Source organism: Bidens hawaiensis, unplaced genomic scaffold (genome assembly GCF_021521415.1).
Source record: "Bidens hawaiensis isolate Kalapana, Puna unplaced genomic scaffold, B.hawaiensis_p1.1 tig00032467_1, whole genome shotgun sequence".
Classification (NCBI taxonomy): domain Eukaryota; kingdom Viridiplantae; phylum Streptophyta; class Magnoliopsida; order Asterales; family Asteraceae; genus Bidens; species Bidens hawaiensis.
Genome location: NW_027505253.1, coordinates 7,444 through 25,474, shown reverse-complemented (window position 1 = coordinate 25,474; position 18,031 = coordinate 7,444). Strand labels below are relative to the sequence as shown.

General features: G+C 34.5%; 1 pseudogene; it reads right to left on the bottom strand.

The window, feature by feature from the left end:
• Positions 1-717: 717 nt before the first annotated feature.
• On the bottom strand, positions 718-3,285 carry LOC143611895 (receptor-like protein EIX1; annotated as a pseudogene).
• Between the last annotated feature and the right edge of the window lie 14,746 nt (positions 3,286-18,031).

Sequence of the window (18,031 nt, the reverse complement as noted above, 5' to 3'; positions counted from 1 at the left end):
GGAAGAACACGCTACGCGGTTGGAAATAAGAAATAATCAATATCTTTATATTAGATTTCATCAATAAATCAATAACCATTTTATAGGCGTAGCTTGGCCTAGTAACAAATGTGTATTGTATTCAACCAAAAGGTTGTGGGTTCTAGTTTTACTTGAAACATAGAGTATAATAGGAGTAAAAAAGATACTAGCTGTTAAAAATCTACGTATACCATATAATAATTAAAAGTTTTCCCTGGACACATGTTATTTTCTTATGTATTCTTAGTTTTTTTCTCTCTCTACTATTAGTTATACATTAATTATACATACTTTTTAAAGTTCTTTTTATATATTTTTAATGATTTCTCATTTTCTTTAATTGCTTTTACATAACATATTTTATTTAAAAAAAAACGTTAGGTTTGTTTAAAAAACATTTAATTTATAAACTGAACATTTTCAGAAACATTCACTCGGGTATTTAAGGTAGTTCCAAACCTTGTTATAAATTCGTCGGTCGGGTGGTTAACATGTTGTTTGTTCCATGCTTACTTGAACCTACACCTAACAGATTGTAATTAAGCTCACTTATATTATTTTTATATTTATAATTGGTGAACTACAAATGTAACACTCTTAATCTACTTTATACCAATAATACATCCTCATTTCTTGATATTTTGAACTGAGTTGATTACGGGAGCGATAAGATTCTTCACAACGTTTGTAAAATGCTCACCTTCGAAACTTTCTTTCAAGTTTGCCAAAATGCACAACCACAGTTCATATATCCAATCCTTGATGTGACTCAACAAAACGAAAAAGAAATATCTGCAACGGAGGTTTAAAACTAAAGCACCACAAATTCCCAAAAATCCAACCGCAAATCCAACACCCATACCCGTGTAATACGATTTCCAAAAGCCGTCTTCATCTTCTTCAACATCTTTCTTTTCAACAACAGGTGAAACCCTACAGCTTGGTGTAAGCGGAGGTCCACAAAGCCGAGGATTACCACTATAGGAGGTATAATTGAAGCGTTGAAGTTGAGACCCAACCGGTATTTGTCCTGACAGATTATTATTTGAGAGGTCAAGATAACTTAGAAAATTCAGTTGTGACAAACTCCACGGAATACGTCCTGAAAAATTATTACTTGACAAGTCAAGAGATTCAAGAGAATTCAGTCGACCCATATCTTGTGGGACATCCCCATTCAGTTTGTTGACAGAAAGATTTAATGAAACCAATTCAAAAAGACTAGTGATTTCATGTGGTAGTGTTCCAGACAAGTTGTTTCTTGAAGGTCAATGCTCTTGAGTAGACGCAGTCCACTTCTTCCAAAAGAACGTCTGGTTCCTTTCCATGTAACCCATGCATTGTCTAAAAATTGTGCCTCTTCATAGGAAGAGTACACGAGACTCCAATAACCGTTCTGCATGGAGCTGATATAGTTGATACATAAGTATGGCTAGTGATCATATAATCTCCAATACTTTTTCTAGCCATTGCTGTGAAGTTATCAAAGCACCTAGGAACACTGTCTGACAACCCATTATTAGACAGGTCAAGGACATGAAGATTACGCAGCCAGCATAACCGAGAAGGTAACCTCCCATAGAATCTATTGGATCCTAAAACAAGAACGTATAACTCTGAAAGTTCTTCCCCTATCCATTCTGGTATAACACCGGATAACTTATTTTCCCCTAGATCTACGAACCTAAGTCTTGTGCAGTTTTTCAAGGTCATTGGCAATTCACCCACAAATGCATTTCTTCGCAAATACAATGCCTCAAGGTTAGACAAGATTCCCAACGAAGAAGGAATTTCGCTGGACAGATTGTTATTTGAAAAACTTAGAACGATTAGCTCTTCTTGAAATTTCATCCAACAATCAGGTAGGCGCCCTGAAAATTTGTTGTTGGAGAGGTCAATAAAAGTTAAACCCGTATCAAAGTTACACAAGAATGAAAGTGTTCCTGAGAACTTATTTCCCGAGAGATTTAATGCAGCCAGTTTAGAAGGCAATATCGGTACCCTTCCTTCGAAATGGTTGTTACTCAAATCTATTCCAGGAGAGCCATCAAATAACACCTCCATGTTTGGAAGCATACCTTTCATTTGATTTGAAGAGAGGCTCAGAAACTTCAATTGACTTGGTAGGTCCCAAAACCAATCGGGGACGCTATCTGATATTCCAGCATTTGAAATATCAATATGCACAAAAAAATGTTGAGTTTTGATCCACGATGGGAATCCAGGTCCCAACCTTCAGGATTGCAATTTTATTGTTGATAATTGGAAAGGGACTTTGTCGTGTAAGCGTAAGTCGACTGCTAAAGAATTGAAAGACAAGTCCAAATAATCTAGTTGTGTGAGATTGAGAAAATGAATATCCGAGATAACACCTTCAAGGGAGTTGGACGAAAAATCAAGAAGTGAAAGCTTTGAAACCTGACCCAAACTGTTTGGCACATTACCGGAAAACTGATTACTAGACAAGTCTAAATGTGAGAGGGAAGGATACCCTTTGAAGTCAGGAATTCTTCCATTCAAAGAATTATGACTAACATCAAGTTTTTCCAGATTTAAAAGTTGACCGACACTATCAGGCATTGACCCATTAAGGAGGTTTTGTGACAAATCTAGGTAAACTAAAGATGAAAAATTCCCAAAATATTTTGGAATGACACCTCCTAATTGATTTTGTGACAAATCCAGATAAGCTAAAGATGAACAGTTGCCAAAGGATTTTGGGATGACACCTCCTAATTGATTTCGTGAGAGGTCTAAGTCGGTAAGAGAAGTCAGATCTACAAAGGAAAAGGGAATAGACCCGTTCAAAGAATTATCGCTAAGATCAAGTTCATGCAAGTTGTAGAGATTGCCAAGTTGATGAGGAATAGGTCCACTCAAATTAGCACCAGAAATATCCAAATGTTGTAAGTTGGACAAGGAACCCAAAAAGGAGGGTAAAGGACTGGATTGAAAATCATTGTAACTTAGATAAAGATCTTGTAGCTGACTTAACACTTGCAATGAGGGACTAATATTACCTGAACCTAGCGAAGAAAGCAAAAGGCTGATTACATGACCAGTGTGGTCGTCACACGTGACCAACCACCATTCGCAACAATCCGTTATTTCTCCTTTGCTCCCCCAACCGTCTAGATTTCCATTCGGGTCAGTTAGGTTGGCTTTAACATCGAGTAGAGCTTGCCTCTCCACCTCAATGCAGGAGCTCACACCACCACTCATGAATATTAATATGTATACCAGCAAAGACACAAGAATAGACATTGCTAGCTGATCATATAGTGTGTGTTTATTAAATGGGAATCTGAGGATATATCTGTCGGAGAATTATTAATAACTATTTATAGAAAAAAGTGGCAGAAAATTTTTTTCTTCTATTGCAAAGTGGAATTCACTACCAGAACGTAACAGGAAGTTGCTGGTAAAAAAATAATAATAATGCTTTTCATATTAATTCTTTTCCGGTATTTCAGTGGTCATTGCCGTGTCAATCCGATGGCGTAACGAACTATAACTGATACCAATCAAATTCGCGTTGTGAATGTCACCGCAAATCGGCCGCGGGTGTGCTACCTCGTTATTTATTAAAATTGTAGAAAAGTGTCAGTTTTATTAATAATAATTAACAAAATAATGATAATGATACTTTCATTATTCGTGCGAAATATACTAATATAATACCGTATACAAAAACTATAAGTGAATACAAAGATAAACTGATTCAAACAAGCTTTAACAAGAACTTCAGCCGTGCCGTGCCTTCTTGTAATATTGCTATAAAAACAAGCAAATTAAACGTTGACGTTTGTGGATGAGAATTCATGTTTAACTCGGGTCATTTAAAACAAATTTAGAGTCTCCCCTAAGAGGCCTCGTCTGTATCCCAGGTACGATATATGATCTTATATGTTTGTGTAAAAAGAAAAGTAATTAGTAAATCAATTTTAGCGTGGGAATCGTATGAAGCAAAGAAAGAAAAAGGCAGCAGCATTTTGATAAGTTTAATGGTTTTTTATACATATAGCCTACACATTTATATAATTATATGTAAATAGTATTTATTTATATGTAAATGTAAGAAGTACAAAACTTATTTAATGAAAAAACGCATTAAAGGATTTCGATTTGTTCATTTTGTTCTAGTATAATAAAATAATTTAGTGTATTGAAATAATAATGTTAGCTCCATATACATAAAACAGTTGCCGACACTTTTGCCCTTCTTTCACAACTTTTTATCTCAAGACCAAAACTTCCTAGTCCTAGTGCCACAAAAAGCTAGTCACAGATGAAAAAATTTCCACATACGCTACTTTCACATAAATATTTAAAACCCACTACCAGAAAGATAATATATGATATATTAGCAAAGTATGTGTGGGGTTATATTATAATGTACTAGCTTTTGAACCCGTACATTATACGGGATTTATCAAATGATAAAAATAAATAAGTTATGTTATTTAAAAAAAATAAACAAAATGAAAGGTAAAAATAAATTAAAAGATCATGTATGATATTTTAATTGTGATTCTTAAAATATTTTTCATAATTGAAATTGCGTGTAGCTTAGCATCCTATATAATAAATCTAAAAGATTCAGTGATAATGATAAACCGAGTTGCTATAAATGCAGTGCCTACACAGGCCTTTAAGGCTATATTAGTTTTTATTAAAATTGTTTTGAAATGAACTAAAGTCATCATTTTTTAAAAATGATCCATACGTATCTGATGATTGTCTTATGTCAGATCAGAACGAAACATGTGATACAATTGTAGTCCGAAATGCGACAAACTCAATTGGGTAATAGGATTGCATGTCCAAAAGGTGTCTTCACATTAAGCACAACATGTGATACAAATTTTGTATACAAAGAAGTATTTTTCAAATTTGTAAACATCATTTTAAGGTCTCATTTACCATGTAAATTAATGTATTAGACAAAGCAAACAATTTATGAATTATAATTTTTTCACGTTTCACGACTTATAAAATGTATCTTCTTCATGTTTCATTATATGTACTACACATGGTGGATAACATGAACTTAATGTAATTTTTCGTGTAACAATGTTTAAAAGATGATGATCAATGTGCATATAGACAATAATCTATAGTATAATGTCATCAGATTACATATATGCACATCTAAATATATATTTTATGCAATGTTGAAAAACCACAGCCAACCTAATAAATTGATTATATTTAGCATCAATTCTTCTTGAATCGTGATTATAAACGTGACATTTATACACCTTTAAATAGTTAATAAAATCCATCTAATGATTCTATAACCCAATTGATAAAATGGTTTTGACTAATGGATAGTTAGGAAAATGAGATGAGATATTAGGAATTATGATGAAAAATTAGGCTATGAGTGAATGTAGGCTTGACATCTAAGCATCAACACTTTGTTTTATTAGTAGAGTAAAATAAGATTTGTTTTGTTGAAATTGATTATGTAATAAATGTTTATGAAATAAAAAAAAAACAAAATTTTTCAGTTTTCAAAAAACAAAGAATTCGGTTTTATAACTTTTTAGAAAAAATCTAAATTACAGGACTCCAAATTTCTTTAGGTATAACTGGTAATTGTTTCAATGCTTAAAAGTTTTTTTTCAGAATGACTACGTTTATAATTTTAAATTAAATATACAAAATTAATAATCGCATTAATTGGAAATATAAATTAAATAGCATAATTAAAAATTTATATATATGAAGTGAGAAGTCTCGTATAATTCAAACTGAATTCATGAGTCCTTATTGTTAAAACATGTTTTGACATCTATAATAAAAAGTAATGTATACATTGAGCAAAATTATGTTTTAAGTTTTATATTATTGTAAATAGTCATTAATGTATGCATTATATCTTGAGATGTAACTCATGGGTCAAACCATTTTCACCAATGACCCATGGATAGCATGGATTAAGAAGAAGAGGGATTAGAAGATTAGTATGGAATATTAATCTAGGAATGAATGTGATTAGGACACCTAGGCATCATTATTTTTGTTTATTAGTATTGTAAGATATAACATTTAATTTTCTTGTAGCATGATACTTTAAACACGTTACTTTTGCATAAAATATTTAGATGAGGAGATTCTGAAAGAACACGGTACACGGTTGGAAATAAGAAATAAATCATTATCTTTATATTAGATTTCATCATTATCAACAACCATTTACAAGTGTAGCTTAGTCTAGTAACAAATGTGTATTGTATTCAATTTGTGAGTTCTGATCTCACTTGAGACATTGAGTATAATATGAGTAAATAAAGATATTAGCCGTTAAAAATAAACAAATAAATAAAAGCGTACAAATAACATAAATGTAACAACTAAACATAAAATTGTTAGTCAACCAACTAACTGATCTGACCAAGTTTTGTATTTGACATCCTCTCTTAAGCTAAACAATCACAGCAACAAAAGACTTCAAATGAAGTGTAACAAATTAAATAAAAGATAAATAATTTGATCAGAGGAACAACAATTTTAACAAGTGTACGTATTGGTTGGTATGGGTCAGTTTTTGGTCCTAACTTATAACCAAGATCGTAAATTTTGGTTATAGGATTTTGTAAACAGTTTGGTTTTGGTATTTTTAACCAGTTTGTCATTTGTTCTGTTCGGTTAACTATCTATTGGGGCAACTTTTTGGGTTTCGGCCTAATCGGGTTTCTTCACATGTGAAGAAGTAAAACGAGCTGGTGTAAAAGAAACTTGGACAATTACACACCAATGAATATGATAATCGCTTCAACTTGATGATGTTTGAGTTAAAACCCAATCGCTTCAACTTATTAAAGTTTGATCTCGATGATTTCAAAAACAAGTCACTCTTTTTAAACCCATTATTAATTTTTGGGTAGGATATGTTTTGATCGACATTATTACTGTTAAAAAAGATTATCTTAACCTTGAATACAACACAGAATGCATAATGTACAACCATATTATGGATATTAGCTTTTGAGAAAAAAAAACGGGTTTTGATTATATGGCTTTTTTTCATACTGGCTTCAGTTTAGGTGTCATTTTGAGATGTTGTAAATGAGCCAATAAGTCAAGCCCAAGCTTGACTAGACTCGACGTCTTCTCGTTTTGACTTACATGAGCTCGAGCTCGGCTTGAGTCTTTTCACAAGTTCAAGCTCAATTAATTTAAATAGTTTAAGCAAAACCTTAAACGTGCCTAAGCATGTTTATAACTTGTTTCGGTTAAGAGTTTAACATTTCGGTTCAGTGCTATTTTAAACTTGGAACCAGTCGTAACCTTATTTTATTTTATTTTTGATTTATTGAATAAACACTTAAGAGTATATATTAATTTATGAAAAAGTTTTATTAGTTTTACTTTTGAAAATGGTTCAAACCGTAAAAACCGAACTGTCTTGCCCCTCCTAATACATATTTATATATTTACAATTTTGAAGGTCGGTAGACATAACCAGTTGCACTCCCTGCAGTTTGGTTTGTACTTCAAATGAGCTGGTTTGTTTTTTTTACACGTCATTGCAACAAACACGTGTTGTTCTCCTCTTCCATTCTCGCACTCTTCTCTATAATTCTTACATGTGCTTTTCTTATATGTCTTTTCTTACTTCTAATCTGCAGCTTCTTCACTAACGGTGGGGGAGACAGAATGGAGACGGTTTCATTTTGTCAGACGACGGCGGTCGTAGAAAGTGTGTATCGGCGACGGCGACACCTGTGCCGGCACGGTTACAATGTTCTTGAGTGTTATGGACTAAGCAAGGCGTTCGGAGATCTAAGGTTCCGGCGTAGCCACCCACGACAGCTTTCATGTCTCAGATCTATGCAGATCGGTGATTCTCAAGCCACACGTTGGGTCGGTTTTTCGTCAACTATTGATTGGTTTAAATCAGATTATAAGACGACGGTCGGAAACCGAACGGACGTTGGCTCATTAATAGATCTACCAACAATGGTTCAACTACGTCTCGATTCAGATTCTATTTTCATACAAATACTCTCAATCTCATCATTTTACACTCACGTACTCAGGTGAATGTATAAATTTGGTAAAGATTTTATCGAATTATCATTATTAAGCAGGTAGATAACATTTGCTCAGCTTTACTTTGTTCATTGGCTTTTGTATGTTGTTTACTATGTACAAGCAGGCCGTCTCCGAGAAGAAAAGAAAAAAGAAGGGCCGGGACATAAAAAAACAAAAGGCCTTAAAATATAAATTCAAAAAATATAATATGATATGAAAATATATAACATATTAAAAACGAAGTGTATTCGGTCGGTAAAATATAAGTTTATTAGTATTATAGTATCGAAACTAAATGCAAAAACTAATTTCGTCAACATAACATATTTATAAATAAAAAAACACATGTTGCGGCGCTGAGTTGATGTGAATTCGATTGGTGTTAGACATGTCGTTAAGTTATCATAAAAAAAAAGGAAAAGATACTAAAAAACGCAGGAATAACTAATAAAAGAACAAACAACATACATAAAGATAAGATGAGCTAATATAAAAAATAAAAGGAAAACAAAAAAAAAACACAGAACGTTGCGGTGATGAGTTGACTTGAATTCGATTGGTATTAGATATGTTCATTATTAGTATCGGAAGTAAACATAAAAAGTAACTTTGTTAAGTTATCAAATTTAAAATAAAAAAGGAAAACATACTTTAGAAAAATGCAGGGGTAACTAATCAAAGAACAAACAAGATGAGCTAATAAAAAATATTACACGTTCTTCCAATGGGTTTAGAACTCAGCAACAAGCGTTCCATTCCAAGACTTAAAATCTCACATTAAACCACCAAACCAAACCTATAATTTAGTTAATTGCTGAAAAGAATTATATAAATAGGCGAAAATAAACATACAAAATTTTTAAAATTCAATGGGCCTCATAGAGGAGTGGGCCTGGGTCTTGATGTAACATCCCGAAATTTCTAAAGTAATATTTAATATATTATTTTGTCGGGTGAAATAAACGAGTTAGTGGAACGATAATAATAATAGCAAAATATGAAGACTTAGTAGGATAATTAGATGGGATTAGATATGGACCAAAAGGAAATATGGGCCTTCGGTCCATGGGCTTAAGGGAGTATAAATACCCCCTTAAACCCCAATCATTTCCATTCCATCCATTTATCCATCCTAATCTCTACACACTCCAAAACACACAACCCGAACCAAGATCCAAAGGCCAGGACCCGAGCTCGTTGGTGCTAGGTCGTCGTGACGAACCAAAGCAACAAGACCAGCTCGTGTTCGTAGTTCGACTCATTTACGGTACGTTTATATCGAGATCATGTTCGTTTAGGTTTGGATTAGTATAGAAATGATAGATCGGTGTTTGTATGGTAAAAACGAATCCTACAAAGCTAAACTTACTGAAAATGGTTAAGATTTGATGGGTTAATCGATTGATAAAAGAACCCATAACCTATATGCCTAAATCGCACCCCTTAAACATCGATGTTAGGCCGATTTGATGGTTGGGGTTTGTAGGCGCTGGTCAGACGATTCCGTGGATACCTAAATCGAGTTATTTGGTTAAGAAACGAAGACGATTAAGGACGAACAGTAGCTGCAGCCGACAACTTCGCCTGCAAGCTAAGTTCGCCCGATGAACTTCGCCTGCAAGCTAAGTTCGCCTGATGACAAATTCGCCTAAAAGCTAAGTTCGCCTGATGACAACTTCGCCTAAAGCTAAGTTCGCCTAAGGTTTAACTTCGCCTAGAGTCAAGTTCGATTAGAAAATAAATTAAAACGATAAGTAAAAGTAATCTAATACTAGGCCACCAGATTAAATCAGGCGAGTATTGATACGTGTAACTTATACAGTCAGCCGAGCTCAGTTAAAGAAGGGATTTACAACTATCGGAGGAAGAAGCAGAGTTCAGGTGAGTTTCTAGCCCCATTCCTTGTTATGTTTTCGGGGCTGTGTGCATACTCGATGTGTTGTTAATACATTTATTCTAAGTGATAAGTGTATGCCATATGTGATATATGTGATGGATATGAATGATTGCTTGTCGGTACGCGAACGATCTTCGGATATTGTGCGTACTGTCAGGTTAAAAATAAAGATACGAATATTATATGTCGAAGATGTATGAACATTACAAATGAATACTTGTCGGGGCGTGAACGATCTTCGGATATTGCACGTATCGACAAGAGGTATGGTTGTTAAATGAATGATGTAAAGAACGCCTAGAGTGTTCTTATGCTATAATGTAATTATTGTATATGTGAAGTATGTGTATACAGGTACACGAATGGTATGTGAGTTCTACGTTCGACATAGTAAGTTAGGATGGCAAATCCCTCTAGCTTCTGTCGGACATAGACTCGGCTGGTGATGGCGTAGTTAAGGACTGCGGGCCTTATACGTAAGGTAGATGATAGATGTAAACGTAGATAGGGACGGTGGACCTTATACGTATTATAGATAGGCATCAGCATAGGGGAGGACTGCGGACCTCGTACGTGTCATGTATTTGTATTGTGGTAGCATAGGGGAGGACTGCGGACCTCGTACGTGCTATGTATTTGTATTGTGGTAGCATAGGGGAGGACTGCGGACCTCGTACGTGCTATGTATTTGTATTGGGGTAGCATAGGGGAGGACTGCGGACCTCGTACGTGCTATGTATTTGTATTGTGATAGCATAGGGGAGGACTGCGGACCTCGTACGTGCTATGTATTTGTATTGTGGTAGCATAGGGGAGGACTGTGGACCTCGTACGTGCTATGAATTATGTTGCAACATAGGGAAGGACTGCGGACCTTGTACGTGTTGTGGATGTAGGATGGTATAGGGAAGGACTGCGGACCTTGCACGTACCATGAATGGTGAACATAGGTAAGGACTGCGGACCTTTTACGTGTTCACGACCTTGAGTACAGGTATAGACGGCGGACTATGAACGTACTCTCGGTAGACTGAGGTTAGTGATTGTAGATATGAATGTATGTATGGTAGTAAGTATGTATGTAGAACAGAAGGGTAACTAGTTAAGTATGGATACATATATTCGGATATGTATGTATGTATATGTATTGTATGGCGTCCGATTAACTAGAACTCACTCAGCGTAGCTGACTTTTAGTATGCACGCAGGTGAGTAGAATGAGACAGCTAGCTTGAGCGGGCACATGGTGGGCGATTAGGAGACTGGCATTTGAAGACTTAAGATGTTTTAATGTAATTGACGTTTATTTTGAAAGACAAGAATGTTTAAATAAGGCAAGTTTTGGATTGTTGTAACGTTTCATGAAAGTTTTTATATTCCGCGAAAGTTTTAATGAACTCTGATTTGTAAGAACTGTGTTTATGAGTAAATCCGACGTTAAAGTAGGACTACCGGGTTCGGGGCCTTACTCTTGAGCCCTCCCTGCCCTCCCCATGGGCCGGGCCTGCGTACAAGTATGATTTGAGGCTAAACTGGAACAATATATGACTAATGAACTGTTGTGTTACATAACAATAAAATCCAGAAAGAGTTGTTGAGTATCTTTGTACGGTAAACCTTTAATCTTTATCATCTTTTTAGTTTTTTGAATCTGAATATGAAATATAACATGTGACCATATTATATGCAACGTTAGGGCATACTAGAATCAGCTGATCTTCTTCCAACAGCGAGTGCTCTGTCTGTGCTTCAGTTCAACCCACACGAACAGTAGCAGAAGCTCCGCCAGCCGGACGAAATGGGAGTCAACTGTTCGTTAATCATGTTTTCATGTTCTTTAATAAATTTGAATTCCTTAAATGATATAATTGTTTATTTAGGGGCACGGCCTCCTGGCATAGGTGGGAATGCACATGCGGTGCTGCTGACAACTTGGATTTCCTGCGCAACAACCAACGGTTTCAAGATTTTTGTGCAATGGTGTGACCTAATCCATAGTTCTTGCAGGTATTGAACAACCTTTCATGTGTATATATGTTTATGTGCGTGTACACTCTTCCTTCACTTAATTTGTACCCGTTGAAGGAGGAGAGTATGCTTTTATGTAACACTGCATTAATGCCTATGCATTACTTATTAATGGGTCAGTTTGAATTTTTTTTGTGTCCAGTGGCTCGAATATAACAAGAAGTGTGTTATTATTGAAATAACATAATTTTAGTAATCATTTTTGACAATAGATGCTCATAAAAATGACCACTTCATGAAGGACAAGTGATAACCTGACATAACTCAGTTTGACCTGTACGTAAACCAAGTATTTTTACACAACTGATCGTGACTTTTCTTGTTAAACTTGACAAGTGGGTAACAAAAGAAATCAAACACCAAAGATGCAGAACTGCCTGCGACTCTTTCTTCTTATTAATTGAGAAAACAAAAACGTACAGAGAATAACCAATACTAATGGGCTTTTATAACCCTTACAAATAGTTTCCTACTCCAACTTAAACACTTTATTTGACTACAATACGAATTCTAAAACTGATTATATAGTAAAAGATAAATCAAACTTTTAAATAAAAGGATAATGATAATAATCAATTTATTATTATCTTAGATCTCCACCAAGCCACCCCATGAGATCGTAACCGAACCGCCCTATATTATCGAGTGTTGTTTACGTTTCACATTCTCCACCTCTTTATATACACCGGTCTTTAAATATTTGGAATCCATTCAAAAAGTTGGCAGCATGGATCCCATAGACGGCAACAATCACACCGGAGGAGTGTGAAACTATTGAACGAGTAAGGTTTATGTTTGCACCTACACAGCTTTGATGGATGAGTGAACTGATCACATTTCCATTAATATCTTCCCATTGACGCAATGGGATGTCATATGCAAACATTATTGCTACAAAAGGAACCTTCATCATGAAGAATATGGTGGCACCTTGATTTGTACATTGCGTATTTTTGTTGGTACCATGTTTTGACCTTTCTACCCAAGTGCTTTTTTTGACAATTGTATATCCAATTTTAATAACTTTCTAAACCCAGTTTGGCAACAAATTTGATGATCAGTTAGTCTCCATAGTCATCTTAAGGCAACCTAAGCATGTCCATCGAAACATCTGCTAACAAACTCGAAACGGTTTACTCCCCCACAACGCGGGGGTAAAAGTACTGGTTAGTAAAATTATTGAAATTAATAATATTAAAATTAAAACATTACACATTTTGTCATTCTACAATTATTATATTCAAAATAATTTAAAATTAGAAAGAAAGATAATGTACAAGTCCGTATAATCTATCTATATTGTGAATATGTGAATATATTGTGAATACTAATTTTTAACTACTAGTTTTTAGTTGCATAGGTCTTTTTATATATTTCGTTACTAATATTGTAAATATATATTTTTCTGGATTTATATTTAATTTATTATAAGAAAGTTTATAATATATTTTGATCTATTTTGATTCATTTATGTTTGGTTATGTTTGTTTTATGTTCATTTTGGATGAAATATTGAATAAATCTTCTACTTAATGTTTTATATTTGTCCGTTTGTGTTCATCTAAGTGTGTTTATTTATATTCGTTTACGTTTGTTTGTGTTCATTCACGTTTGTTCATTTATGTTTGTTTACCTTTGTTCAGTAATATTTGTTTATGTTCATGAAATGTTCATTTAAATTTTAAATGAACAACAATTAACCCAAGTTTCTATCATAGAGCATTAAGATAAAAAAAAAACTTTATCAATTTAATGTTCATTTTTTTTTCTTTTTGTCTATAGCCCTGAAAAGGATAATCCAAGCCCAAAACCAGCGAGCATCAACCAAGCAGGTCTGCATTTACACTGTCGACAACAGTAATCATATCCCCAGCCCTCGTATTTAGTTTCTAAACGTTTCCTAAACTCTACCCCATGGTGGAATTTAACGGTAAAGTGGTCAAGACAATTTTCTGAATCCGGAACAAACTAAAACTCGTTTCTTTGATGAATGTATAATAATTAGGGTTTAGAGATTAACATATCATAGCGAACATTTGGGTCGAAATCAACATATGAGTCGAAATCAACTTTTATACATAATCAAAGAAACAATTTTTAGTTTTTCTGTACAATTCGGTTTCAAGGAGTTGCCTTGACCACTTTATCGTTGAACTCCACCATGAGGGAGAGTTTAGGAAACGTCTAGAAACTAAATACGGAGGGCATATGATTAATGTTGTCGACAGAGTAATGCAGACCTGTTTGGCTGATGCTCAATGGTGTTGGGCTTGGATTATCCTCTTTAGAGATATAGACAAGAAAAATAAAAAAAAACTGAATTGAACTGGACATTAAATTAACAAAATTTCAAACTTTGGACTGAAGTGGCAAAAATATCAAACCACAGGGACGAAAATGACCATTAACTCAAAATAAAAGGAAGATAGACAAAAATACCCTTAAACTAACGGCAAAGTCGGATGCCGTTAGACAGATAGGATGTAATTGGCTAATCTTTAAAACTTTGAGGACTAAATTGACAAAATTTCAAACGTTGGACTGAAGTGGCGAAAGTAGCAAACCACAGGAACGAAAATGACCATTAACTCTTAATTTATTATAAGAAAGTTTATAATATATTTTGATCTATTTTGATTCATTTATGTTTGGTTATGTTTGTTTTATGTTCATTTTGGATGAAATATTGAATAAATCTTCTACTTAATGTTTTATATTTGTCCGTTTGTGTTCATCTAAGTGTGTTTATTTATATTCGTTTACGTTTGTTTGTGTTCATTCACGTTTGTTCATTTATGTTTGTTTACCTTTGTTCAGTAATATTTGTTTATGTTCATGAAATGTTCATTTAAATTTTAAATGAACAACAATTAACCCAAGTTTCTATCATAGAGCATTAAGATAAAAAAAAAAACTAAATCAGACATGTCTTTCTAAATTAAAGATAGCATAGTATGTTAGTAATTTGCCACCAGTAAAACCGTTAGGCATGGAATTAATGCGAAGCATAGGATCTTTTGATAGGTAACTATAGAGTATAGATAAATAAAAAAGTATTTAAAAAATTCAATTTGTTCCTTTTGTTTCAAAATGAAAGCTGTCGTCCTGTCGAACGCAGTTTGTAGCCCCAATATGCAAATATGATTTTTCTTTTTCATCACTCTCGTTCCTTTTGTTTCTAGTAATTAACACATCAAGCTTACACATAGCACAGGGCCTGCGAGGAAAATAAAGCAAATTATTGGTTGCCTTCAAATCATTTGACTTTTGGAAATAAACTTAATGCAATTCTTGTTAGGCAATTAAATGAACTATAATGGACGAGTTAGGTTTGTTTACGTTTTCATATGAATTAACGAGTAACTTAGACCATCACCTAACCTTCTTTAATACATTTGGCTAAGTCAAAGCCAAGTCGTTTTCAAATAATCAACTAGTAGTTTAACCCCCGCGTTGCGGGGGTGATGGCAGTCGATTAGTGTGAAACAAAAGAAAAAAAGTTGACCCTAAGTGACGCTTCAAAGTTTCTATGTGTTCTGACATCAATATAAGTAAGCTACATAAAATACACCTGTAAAGGTCTCAAAACATGAAAGCATATGAACCAGCTGTTATTATTAATCGACCCGTTAGTGGGCCCATTTCAGGCACGTCTTGATCTAGGACGCCAGTTAGACCGCGTTCTACGAAAGGTAAATGCCAATGAAGACATTAGCAGTGATCTCTAAGCAACGTTTAGCATAAATGCAATAAAACTTATAGTCCTTCCCATAAAACCACCAGTTGCTGTCAATATGAGCCTTTGAACCTGATGAACATAATATGGTGGTTATATCAACTAATTCCTTACATAATCAGATTTGATAAACAATATAACAAATATTAAACTACTACATAACAAAATGCAAATAATATACTTTATGTGAAACAGTTTAGTAGTTTACCTTTATTTATCTATATGAACACCAAATACTTTCTGTAGACTGCAAATAACACGGACACATGAATGATTTCTTTGAAAATGATTAGGACAGTCGACATAAAACAATAGCAATGTTTTACGGTATGCTCCAAGTGATGACCTGCAACCAAATTATTTACCAAATCACAATCTTGTTAATAAAAATAAACAAACTCAAAACTAAAATTTTATTGAAGTTCGTCTTTCAGATTCACATGGCTGCATACGTACAAAAAAAACATCAACCGACAACACACAAAGTAGAGACAAACCAAATCATATATCACTAAATCAACCAACAAGACATAAAGAAGAGTCAAAACCAAATCAAATGTACACTAAACTTTGCGAAATCTTGACTCTAAAACGAACATCCAACACAAACTTAAAAACTTGACGCGGGGTATTAAGCGAGGCTCAGATCCACTACACAGCTGCAACATAGGTTTCCGCACCAGAAACCAGAACATCATCACAACCATAAACCATAGAGAGCAATGCAACGAACATCGCAATCGGGCACCCATCATAGACCCTGCCACCTCCACCAAAAGTCAATTGGGAAATCAAGTGTCGCCTAGTGTTCCTCCACCAAGAGTCATTGGGAAATCGAGTTTCGCCTAGTGTTCCTGGATTCAAATAGCAGGAAAAGTCTACAATCAGACCACTTCCATCAAGAGACAACCATCACATCCCCCATAGTCTTATAGACAATTTGGAGTCTTTATCAAAAACACTTACCACATCATGGAGATTTATATAATTACATTTTCGTCAGGGCTCAAATTAATCATATTAAGATTTCATAATTGAGAACCTTCTTGTAAAAGAATCATACCTGCAAGTGATGATAGAAGAGAACATGCAAAAAAAAAAATTACTACCGACCACAACCAAAATCAACGAAACAGGGACCATCATAGCCATCTCCGACCACCATCAAACACTGGCGACGTAACCATCGCCACCGTCCGCCAACACCACCACCACCACCACCACCAGAAGTTCGGAAATCGAACCCGGCAATAGTGATGATGAGTGAAGACGTGAGGTGGTTAGTGAAAGGCGATGGAAAAATATGAAGATGAGAGTGGGAAGTAAAAGGTGAATCCAACAATCTAACAACACCTAGGGTTTCAGCCAACGCTAAAGACACAGAGACAGTCGGAAAGCCGCTCAACAACAAAGCGACAGCAGAGGCCGAAGGTGGAGACTGGTGTTGTTTGTAACCGGTGGTAGAGAGAGACCATGGCGGTGGTGGAGGATGGTGTTAGTGTTGTGTTGATGGCGGTGGATTCAAAAGAGATGATGACTTACAACAATTGAAGCAAAGTGTACAACTATAATGCACAAAAAGAGCACCACCCACCCTTGAAATTGTAATCTATATAATCTAAGACTAATGGTAAAGTCACACCTATGGGCGTTATGCGACACGTGACGTACGTCATAAAAGGGTTTATGCGAAGAATGGTGTAGTGGTATAAAGTCGAAAATTTTTCACAAATGGTGTTTATGAAAAAGTTAGCTAAATAAATGGTATAGTTTTAAGTAGGGGTGAGCAATAACCGAATCGGTAACCGAAACCGAACCGAAAACCAACGAAACCGAACCGATATGACCGAAAACCGAATTAACCGAAATTAACTGAAATCTTCATTTTTTAATATTTTCAAGCATTTTTTCCTCTGTTTCATGTATTATATATATATTAATAGTTTAACGCTATTATTTTCATCTATTTATATCTCCATTTCATGTTCTAATATCTCAATTTTATATATTTATACATTCATTTCATGCAGTTATGCATTCATTTCATGTATTTAAACATTTATTTCATGTAGTTTTAAGCAAAATTTTAGCCCAAATTTAATACCGGTTATTAACCGAAATTAACCGAACCGAACCGATAACCGATCGGTTAGGTTGGGTTAATGCTAATAACCGAACCGAACCGTGCACACCCCTAGTTTTAAGGGGGTTTACAAAAATAGTGTAACCATGGTTTGAAACCACAGTTTGGCTATTTTCTTTATATACGTGTCAAATGTGTTTCAAAAAATAGTACTTTTGATTAA